The sequence below is a fragment of the Melanerpes formicivorus genome, unplaced genomic scaffold (assembly GCF_026170545.1).
Source record: "Melanerpes formicivorus ecotype bairdi unplaced genomic scaffold, bMelFor1.0.p_v2 SCAF_492, whole genome shotgun sequence".
Lineage (NCBI taxonomy): Eukaryota > Metazoa > Chordata > Aves > Piciformes > Picidae > Melanerpes > Melanerpes formicivorus.
In genome coordinates this window covers 55,001-65,000 of record NW_027142844.1, presented here as the reverse complement: position 1 = coordinate 65,000, position 10,000 = coordinate 55,001, and positions in this window count along the sequence as shown.

Genomic DNA, 10,000 nt, shown 5'->3' with positions numbered 1-10,000 from the left:
TAACGCCACGGCTCCCCCCCGCTCGAGCCGCTCGGGGCTGGGGGAACGAGGACGACACCTCACACGCGACGGGAAGCGAAGTGGAAAGGAAGACCGCCCTTGCCCTGCCGGCCGGGGGCCCTTTCCGACGCGACCCGAAAGGCCTCATCGATCAACAAGGACAGAAGGAAAGGAAGCCAGCGGAGGCCCCACGGCCTCGCTCTTCTGGGACAGACACAGCCACGCGCACCCGCCACCGCCCTCGGGAGCAGCCAGCAGGCACGGGGCTCGGCGTGCGGGCAACACGCCGGAGGAGCAAACGGGGCGCCCTCCAGAGATGGGGGGGGGGGCAAGCTGCACCGGGCCGCACCGGCTCACAGGGCACCTCTGCCTCCCCGAAATGTGGGCTTGCATTTTCCCTCAAGCTGCACCGAGTTACATCTCCATCACGGGGCGCCCCTCTGGAGCCAGGAGGAAGCCGTGCTGGGGCACCGGCTTGCCCTCCTCCCCCCATGCCGGGCTCCATAGCATACGAGTGGCCAGTCACCGCCGCTGGCTTTTCCCTTCGATGCCGTGCCCCCGCGGGCTGCGGCTTTGGTCATGGGGGGGAACCCCCGTGAAGAGGGTCCAGTGCTGGGAACTCTCTCTGCCCCTTACCGGGCTCTCTCTCGCCGTGCCTGGACGGGCTTGCTTTCCATTCTTGGTGGGACCGACGCCGGCACCACGTCTCCCCGGCTTTCTCTGCCCCCGTGCCCCACCGGGCAAACGTCGCTTCGGGGGTTCCACACTTCGGCAGTGGCCGGCGCCAGCCACTCGTCAACTTTTTTTCTTTTCCCCGCTTTCGTTGCCGAGCCCGGGCTGGGCTCCGGCTCACGGACGAGCGAAACCCATCCAACACCGCTGAGGGTGCGCCAGCGGCCGCTCCAAACCGCCGCGCCTTTGTTCGGCCCCGCGGGTCCCCTCTCTGACCCGGGCGAAAGCCACCGAGAAGCCAGACGGACCCCTGCCCAGCCGCCTGGCGGGTGGCTTGGAGCAGCCGCTCGGCAGCGCTGCCCTGGGAGTGCTCGGCGTCGCTTGTTCCCTCATATACGGAACTGGAGGGGCCGTCAGCTCCGCGAGCGCACAACCAGCCGACCTCCGCCCAGCGGCAGGTCGCAGAAATCACGCCGGCTTGTACGATGACGTAGGCGGAGGCAGAGCGCAACAGCGACCCCTTGGCGACAAGCGCGATCTCCGCGGAGAGCACGTCTACTCGCCGAGGGAGAGCACGTCTACTCGCCCAGGGAGAGCACGTCTACTCGCCCAGGGAGAGCACGTCTACTCGCCGAGGGAGAGCACGTCTACTCGCCGAGGGAGAGCACGTCTACTCGCCGAGGGAGAGCACGTCTACTCGCCCAGGGAGAGCACGTCTACTCGCCCAGGGAGAGCACGTCTACTCGCCCAGGGAGAGCACGTCTACTCGCCCAGGGAGAGCACGTCTACTCGCCCAGGGAGAGCACGTCTACTCGCCCAGGGAGAGCACGTCTACTCGCCCAGGGAGAGCACGTCTACTCGCCCAGGGAGAGCACGTCTACTCGCCGAGGGAGAGCACGTCTACTCGCCCAGGGAGAGCACGTCTACTCGCCGAGGGAGAGCACGTCTACTCGCCGAGGGAGAGCACGTCTACTCGCCGAGGGAGAGCACGTCTACTCGCCGAGGGAGAGCACGTCTACTCGCCCAGGGAGAGCACGTCTACTCGCCCAGGGAGAGCACGTCTACCTCCCGCCTGAGGGAGAGCACGGGGGGGGGGGACAAAGACAGGCGGCAGCAGCTTCGGTGAACGTCACCCGGGAGGCGACCGGGGCTGTCCCGGGGCAGTCCCGGGAAGCCGGCGTCCGACACAGGGAACCGTCAGCTGCCGGACCGGGGCGAATCCCCGCGGCCACGGCAGGGGTGGGGGCTCGAAGACAGCCGGCAGTCGCCTCGGTGAACGTCACCCGGCCGGCGACCGCGGCCGTTCCGGGGGCCGTCCCGGGAAGCCTGCGACAGGCACGGGGTCCCAGCCGCGGCCGGACCGACTCGAAGCCCCGCGGCCCCGGCACGGGGGAGGCCCAAAGACTGGCGGCAGCCGCTTCGCTGAACGTCACCCGGCCGGCGACCGGGGCCGTCCCGGGGCTGTCCCGGGATGCCGGCTTCCGGCACGGGGTCCCGGCCGCGGCCGGAGCGGCTCGAATCCCCGCGGTCCCGGCAGCAGCCGGAGCCGCTCGCCGTTCGGGCTCCCGGCACCCTACGGATCCGCCGACTCGTTCGCGGGCGGCGGGGGGAGGCAGTGAAGGAGGTGCGGGCAGAAGCGGCAGCGGAGGCGGAGGGGGGGGGGGGCTCGAAGACAGCCGGCAGCCGCTTCGGAGAACGTCACCCGGCCGGCGACCGCGGCCGTTCCGGGGCCGTCCCGGGAAGCCTGCGACAGGCACGGGGTCCCGGCCTCGGCCGGACCCGCACTGGGTGCCGCCGCCTCGGGCTCTCGGGACGGTATGGATCCGCCGACTCGTTCGCCGGCGGCGGGGGGAGGCAGTGGAGGGGGTGCGGGGAGAAGCGGCAGCGGAGGCGGAGGGGGGGGGGGGCTCGAAGACAGCCGGCAGCCGCTTCGGTGAACGTCACCCAGGAGGCGATCGGGGCCGTCCCGGGGCCGTCCCGGGATGCTGGCTTCCGCCACGGGGGTCCCGGCCGCGGCCGGAGCGGCTCGAATCCCCGCGGTCCCGGCAGCAGCCGGAGCCGCTCGCCGTTCGGGCTCCCGGCACCCTACGGATCCGGCGACTCGTTCGCCGGCGGCGGGGGGAGGCAGTGGAGGGGGTGCGGGCAGAAGCGGCAGCGGAGGCGGAGGGGGGGGGGGCTCGAAGACAGCCGGCAGCCGCTTCGGTGAACGTCACCCGGCCGGCGACCGGGGCCGTCCCGGGGCTGTCCGGGGATGCCGGCTTCCGGCACGGGGTCCCGGCCGCGGCCGGAGCGGCTCGAATCCCCGCGGTCCCGGCAGCAGCCGGAGCCGCTCGCCGTTCGGGCTCCCGGCACCCTACAGATCCGGCGACTCGTTCGCGGGCGGCGGGGGGAGGCAGTGGAGGGGGTGCGGGCAGAAGCGGCAGCGGAGGCGGAGGGGGGGGGGGGGGGCTCGGAGACAGCCGTCAGCCGCTTCGGTGAACGTCACCCGGGAGGCGACCGGGACCGGCCCGGGAAGCCATCGTCCGGCCCCGGATCCCGGCCGCGGCCGGACCGGCTCGAAGCCCCGCGGCCCCGGCACGGGGGAGGCCCAAAGACTGGCGGCAGCCGCTTCGCTGAACGTCACCCGGCCGGCGACCGGGGCCGTCCCGGGGCCGTCCCGGGATGCCGGCTTCCGGCACGGGGTCCCGGCCGCGGCCGGAGCGGCTCGAAGCCCCGCGGTCCCGGCAGCAGCCGGAGCCGCTCGCCGTTCGGGCTCCCGGCACCCTACGGATCCGCCGACTCGTTCGCCGGCGGCGGGGGGAGGCAGTGGAGGGGGTGCGGGCAGAAGCGGCAGCGGAGGCGGAGGGGGGGGGGGGCTCGAAGACAGCCGGCAGCCGCTTCGGTGAACGTCACCCGGCCGGCGACCGGGGCCGTCCCGGGGCTGTCCGGGGATGCCGGCTTCCGGCACGGGGTCCCGGCCGCGGCCGGAGCGGCTCGAATCCCCGCGGCCCCGGCAGCAGCCGGAGCCGCTCGCCGTTCGGGCTCCCGGCACCCTACAGATCCGGCGACTCGTTCGCCGGCGGCGGGGGGAGGCAGTGGAGGGGGTGCGGGCAGAAGCGGCAGCGGAGGCGGAGGGGGGGGGGGGGGCTCGAAGACAGCCGGCAGCCGCTTCGGTGAACGTCACCCGGGAGGCGACCGGGACCGGCCCGGGAAGCCATCGTCCGGCCCGGGATCCCGGCCGCGGCCGGACCGGCTCGAAGCCCCGCGGCCCTGGCACGGGGGAGGCCCAAAGACTGGCGGCAGCCGCTTCGCTGAACGTCACCCGGCCGGCGACCGGGGCCGTCCCGGGGCCGTCCCGGGATGCCGGCTTCCGGCACGGGGTCCCGGCCGCGGCCGGAGCGGCTCGAATCCCCGCGGTCCCGGCAGCAGCCGGAGCCGCTCGCCGTTCGGGCTCCCGGCACCCTACGGATCCGCCGACTCGTTCGCCGGCGGCGGGGGGAGGCAGTGGAGGGGGTGCGGGCAGAAGCGGCAGCGGAGGCGGAGGGGGGGGGGGGGGCTCGAAGACAGCCGGCAGCCGCTTCGGTGAACGTCACCCGGCCGGCGACCGGGGCCGTCCCGGGGCTGTCCGGGGATGCCGGCTTCCGGCACGGGGTCCCGGCCGCGGCCGGAGCGGCTCGAATCCCCGCGGTCCCGGCAGCAGCCGGAGCCGCTCGCCGTTCGGGCTCCCGGCACCCTACAGATCCGGCGACTCGTTCGCCGGCGGCGGGGGGAGGCAGTGGAGGGGGTGCGGGCAGAAGCGGCAGCGGAGGCGGAGGGGGGGGGGGGGGCTCGAAGACAGCCGGCAGCCGCTTCGGTGAACGTCACCCGGGAGGCGACCGGGACCGGCCCGGGAAGCCATCGTCCGGCCCGGGATCCCGGCCGCGGCCGGACCGGCTCGAAGCCCCGCGGCCCCGGCACGGGGGAGGCCCAAAGACTGGCGGCAGCCGCTTCGCTGAACGTCACCCGGCCGGCGACCGGGGCCGTCCCGGGGCCGTCCCGGGATGCCGGCTTCCGGCACGGGGTCCCGGCCGCGGCCGGAGCGGCTCGAATCCCCGCGGTCCCGGCAGCAGCCGGAGCCGCTCGCCGTTCGGGCTCCCGGCACCCTACGGATCCGCCGACTCGTTCGCCGGCGGCGGGGGGAGGCAGTGGAGGGGGTGCGGGCAGAAGCGGCAGCGGAGGCGGAGGGGGGGGGGGGCTCGAAGACAGCCGGCAGCCGCTTCGGTGAACGTCACCCGGCCGGCGACCGGGGCCGTCCCGGGGCTGTCCGGGGATGCCGGCTTCCGGCACGGGGTCCCGGCCGCGGCCGGAGCGGCTCGAATCCCCGCGGCCCCGGCAGCAGCCGGAGCCGCTCGCCGTTCGGGCTCCCGGCACCCTACAGATCCGGCGACTCGTTCGCCGGCGGCGGGGGGAGGCAGTGGAGGGGGTGCGGGGAGAAGCGGCAGCGGAGGCGGAGGGGGGGGGGGGGGCTCGAAGACAGCTGGCAGCCGCTTCGGTGAACGTCACCCGGGAGGCGACCGGGACCGGCCCGGGAAGCCATCGTCCGGCCCGGGATCCCGGCCGCGGCCGGACCGGCTCGAAGCCCCGCGGCCCCGGCACGGGGGAGGCCCAAAGACTGGCGGCAGCCGCTTCGCTGAACGTCACCCGGCCGGCGACCGGGGCCGTCCCGGGGCCGTCCCGGGATGCCGGCTTCCGGCACGGGGTCCCGGCCGCGGCCGGAGCGGCTCGAAGCCCCGCGGCCCCGGCAGCAGCCGGAGCCGCTCGCCGTTCGGGCTCCCGGCACCCTACGGATCCGGCGACTCGTTCGCCGGCGGCGGGGGGAGGCAGTGGAGGCGGTGCGGGGAGAAGCGGCAGCGGAGGCGGAGGGGGGGCGGGGGGGGACGATAGTGGCGGGGGGCGGGGGGTGCTCGAAGGCAGCCGGCAGCCGGTTCGGTGAACATTCGCCGGGGCGGGGGGGGCGACCTGTCCGTGCCCGGGGCAGCCCCGGGAAGCCGGCAGCCAGCACGGGGTCCCGGCAGCACCTGTTCCCTGCCCTGGGACTTGCCGTGCCCGGCGGCCGGTTGCCGGGTGGGGGGAGCGATGAGAGGCGGGGCGCAGCGGCCGGGGCAGCGCCGGGCCGCAGCGGGGGGCTGGGCGGGTGGGGTAGGCGTCGAGCGGCAAGCCCTCGGCTGCAGCGAATGTTCGGCGGTGCGGGGCGGGGGGGGGACGGGACGACACGTTGGGGGCGCCGAGTCCGAGCCACCCCCGGCCCCAGGGGCGGCCGGAGGGGGAGGCCGGTGCCTGGCCCTGGGAGCTGCTGGGCGCCGGATGGCCGAGGGTGCGTCAGAAGCCGCCCGAGCGGTCGAGCAGGTCCTCCAGAAAGGCCTAGGGTGGCTTCGAGGGCCCCGGGAGCAGTCGAGGGAGGCCTCCAGGCAGGTCTGGAGTGGATGGGAGGCCTTCCAAAGCAGACAAGGGAGGCTGCCAGCGGGGCCTAGGCTGGCACTGCAGCCTGTAAATGGTTGGGGGGGGGGGGCCTCTGGTGCGGCCTGGAGTCTCTGGGTGGCGTCCAGAGAGGTGCAAAAGATCCTCTGGTGCGGCCTGTGGTGGCGGAGAAGCCTGCAGAGCGTGCGGGGGAGGCTTCTGGTGCGGCCTGGGGTGGGTCGGAAGCCTGCAGAGCGTGCGGGAGAGGCTTCTGGTGCGGCCTGGGGTGGCTGAGAAGCCTGCAGAGCGTGCGGGAGAGGCTTCTGCTGCGGCCTGGGGTGGCTGAGAAGCCTGCAGAGCGTGCGGGGGGAGGCTTCTGTTGGGGCCTGGGGTGGGTCAGAAGCCTACAGAGCGTGCGGGGGAGGCTTCTGTTGCGGCCTGGGGTGGGTCGGAAGCCTGCAGAGCATGCGGGGGAGGCTTCTGCTGCGGCCTGGGGTGGCTGAGAAGCCTGCAGAGCGTGCGGGAGAGGCTTCTGCTGCGGCCTGGGGTGGCTGAGAAGCCTGCAGAGCGTGCGGGAGAGGCTTCTGTTGGGGCCTGGGGTGGGTCGGAAGCCTGCAGAGCGTGCGGGGAGAGGCTTCTGTTGGGGCCTGGGGTGGCTGAGAAGCCTGCAGAGCGTGCGGGGGAGGCTTCTGGTGCGGCCTGGGGTGGCTGAGAAGCCTGCAGAGCGTGCGGGGGAGGCTTCTGGTGCGGCCTGGGGTGGCTGAGAAGCCTGCAGAGCGTGCGGGGGAGGCTTCTGGTGCGGCCTGGGGTGGCTGAGAAGCCTGCAGAGCGTGCGGGGGAGGCTTCTGGTGCGGCCTGGGGTGGGACGGAAGCCTGCAGAGCGTGCGGGAGAGGCTTCTGCTGCGGCCTGGGGTGGGTCGGAAGCCTGCAGAGCGTGCGGGAGAGGCTTCTGTTGCGGCCTGGGGTGGGTCGGAAGCCTGCAGAGCGTGCGGGAGAGGCTTCTGCTGCGGCCTGGGGTGGGTCGGAAGCCTGCAGAGCGTGCGGGAGAGGCTTCTGCTGCGGCCTGGGGTGGCTGAGAAGCCTGCAGAGCGTGCGGGAGAGGCTTCTGGTGCGGCCTGGGGTGGCTGAGAAGCCTGCAGAGCGTGCGGGAGAGGCTTCTGCTGCGGCCTGGGGTGGCTGAGAAGCCTGCAGAGCGTGCGGGAGAGGCTTCTGCTGCGGCCTGGGGTGGCTGAGAAGCCTGCAGAGCGTGCGGGAGAGGCTTCTGCTGCGGCCTGGGGTGGCTGAGAAGCCTGCAGAGCGTGCGGGAGAGGCTTCTGGTGCGGCCTGGGGTGGCTGAGAAGCCTGCAGAGCGTGCGGGAGAGGCTTCTGGTGCGGCCTGGGGTGGCTGAGAAGCCTGCAGAGCGTGCGGGAGAGGCTTCTGCTGTGGCCTGGGGTGGGTCGGAAGCCTGCAGAGCGTGCGGGGGAGGCTTCTGGTGCGGCCTGGGGTGGGTCGGAAGCCTGCAGAGCATGCGGGGGAGGCTTCTGCTGCGGCCTGGGGTCTCTGGGTGGCCTCTAGAGAGGTGCAAAAGACCCTCTGGGTTGGGCTGGGGTGGCTCTTGGACCCCTGCCACACAGTGGGGAGAGGCCTCCGGCCCGCCACCTGTGTCCCTGTGTGCCTGAGTGCCTGTGTCCCTGTGTCCCTGTGTCCCTGTGTCCCTGTGTCCCTGTGTCCCTGAGTGCCTGAGTGCCTGAGTGCCTGTGTCCCTGTGTCCTTGTGTCCCTGTGTCCCTGTGTCCCTGAGTGCCTGAGTGCCTGTGTCCCTGTGTCCCTGTGTCCCTGAGTGCCTGAGTGCCTGAGTGCCTGTGTCCCTGTGTCCTTGTGTCCCTGTGTCCCTGTGTCCCTGTGTGCCTGAGTGCCTGTGTCCCTGTGTCCCTGTCTGTGTACCTGTGTGCGAGAGTGTCCGGCACGCCACCCAGCGGCGGCGGGCAAGCAGGTAGGCGGGTGGGCGGGCCGGCGAGGGCCAGTGTGAGTTTGGGGGGTGGGAGGGGAGGCGGCAGCTGGAAGCGTCAGAGGAGGGGGCGTGGCTCCGGCTGGCCCCGGGAGCAGGTTCCCGGGACCGGGACCGGCTGGACCCGGCGGGGTGGTTGATCCCGGGGCGGGGGGCAGAGGCGGCGGGAAGCGGCAGCTGCGTGTGCGGCGGGGGGGTGGAGGGCGAACCGCGGCGGGAAGCGGATGCTTCAGAGCAGGTTACGGGGGCGGGGACGGACGACACCACCTGTCCCCGCCCCGGGACGGGCTGGACCCGGCGCCCTGGACCCGGCGCCGTGTACCCGCCGCCGCCCCCGCCGCCGCCCCCCTCCGCCACCCCGGGACCCCGACGTTTTTTGGCGCCCGCGCCTTTTTTTGCTCCCCGCCTGCCCGCGCTGCCCCGGGCCCTCCCCCGGGGCGGGGCGGGAGGGAGGGACGGACGGACGGGTAGCCGGGGATCTCCGAGCGCGCGCCACCAGACCGAGGCGGGTCCCGGCGGCGGCGGCGGCGGCGGGCGGCGGCGGCAGCAAGCGACGGCGGGGGGGGCAGGCTAGGGAGAGAGGGGGAGCGGCATGCGGTAGGGCTGGGGGGTTTGTTTCGGGGGGGAGGGGTGGGGGGGGGGTGGCAGCGGTCAGCGAGAGCGGGGAGAGGGGGAGCGGCATGCGGTAGGGCTGGGGTGTTTTTGGGGTGGGGGCGTTGGGGGGATTAGCGGGCGGGCGGGCAGCCGAGCCAAGCGGCAAGCCGGGGGGCGGGCGAGGGCGGCTTTAGGGCCGGAGGAGCGGAGCGCAACCTCCCCCGTGCAGGCTCCTGGAGAGCAGCAAGTTTTTGGGGACGGGGGACGACGGACGGGAGGGGCAGCGGCGAGAGGCTAGCTGCGGCAAGGGGCACCGGCACGGCCGCCCTAACAGCGCCGCCTCGGTCGCAGGGGTTAGAGAGCAGCCGGGCAGCCCGGGAGGGAAGCGGCAGCCCGCGAAGGGGGGAAGGGGGGGCTCCGCGCAAACCGCTAACGGGAGCCGGGGGGTGTGGGGAGCTGGGGGTGGCAGCAGCGGCAAGAGGCAACGTCGGGAGGGGGGGCTCCGCGCAAACCGGTAACGGGGGCCGGGGGGTGTGGGGGGGGGCGGGTGGCGGCCGCGGCAAGAGGCAACGGCAGGCGGGGGGGGCTCCGCGCAAACCGGCAGCGGGGGGGGGGGGGCGGGGGGTAGCGGCAAGAGGCAACGGCGGGAAGGGGGGGCTCCGCGCAAACCGCTAACGGGAGCCGGGGGGTGTGGGGAGCTGGGGGTGGCAGCAGCGGCAAGAGGCAACGTCGGGAGGGGGGGCTCCGCGCAAACCGGTAACGGGGGCCCGGGGGTGTGGAGGGGGCGGTGGTGGCCGCGGCGAGAGGCAACGGCAGGCGGGGGCGCTCCGCGCAAACCGGCAGCGGGGGGGGGGCGGGGGGTAACGGCAAGAGGCAACGGCGGGAAGGGGGGCCTCCGCGCAAACCGGCAGCGGGGGGGGGCGGGGGTAGCGGCAAGAGGCAACGGCGGGAAGGGGGGGCTCCGCGCAAACCGGCAGCGGGGGGGGGCGGGGGTAGCGGCAAGAGGCAACGGCGGGAAGGGGGGGCTCCGCGCAAACCGGCAGCGGGGGGGGGCGGGGGTAGCGGCAAGAGGCAACGGCGGGAAGGGGGGGCTCCGCGCAAACCGGCAGCGGGGGGGGGCGGGGGGTAGCGGCAAGAGGCAACGGCGGGAAGGGGGAGCTCCGCGCAAACCGGCAGCGGGGGGGGGGCGGGGGTAGCGGCAAGAGGCAACGTCGGGAGGGGGGGCTCCGCGCAAACCGGCAGCGGGGGGGGGGCGGGGGGTAGCGGCAAGAGGCAACGTCGGGAGGGGGGGCGCCGCGCAAACCGGCAACGGGGGCGGGGGGGGAGGCGGTC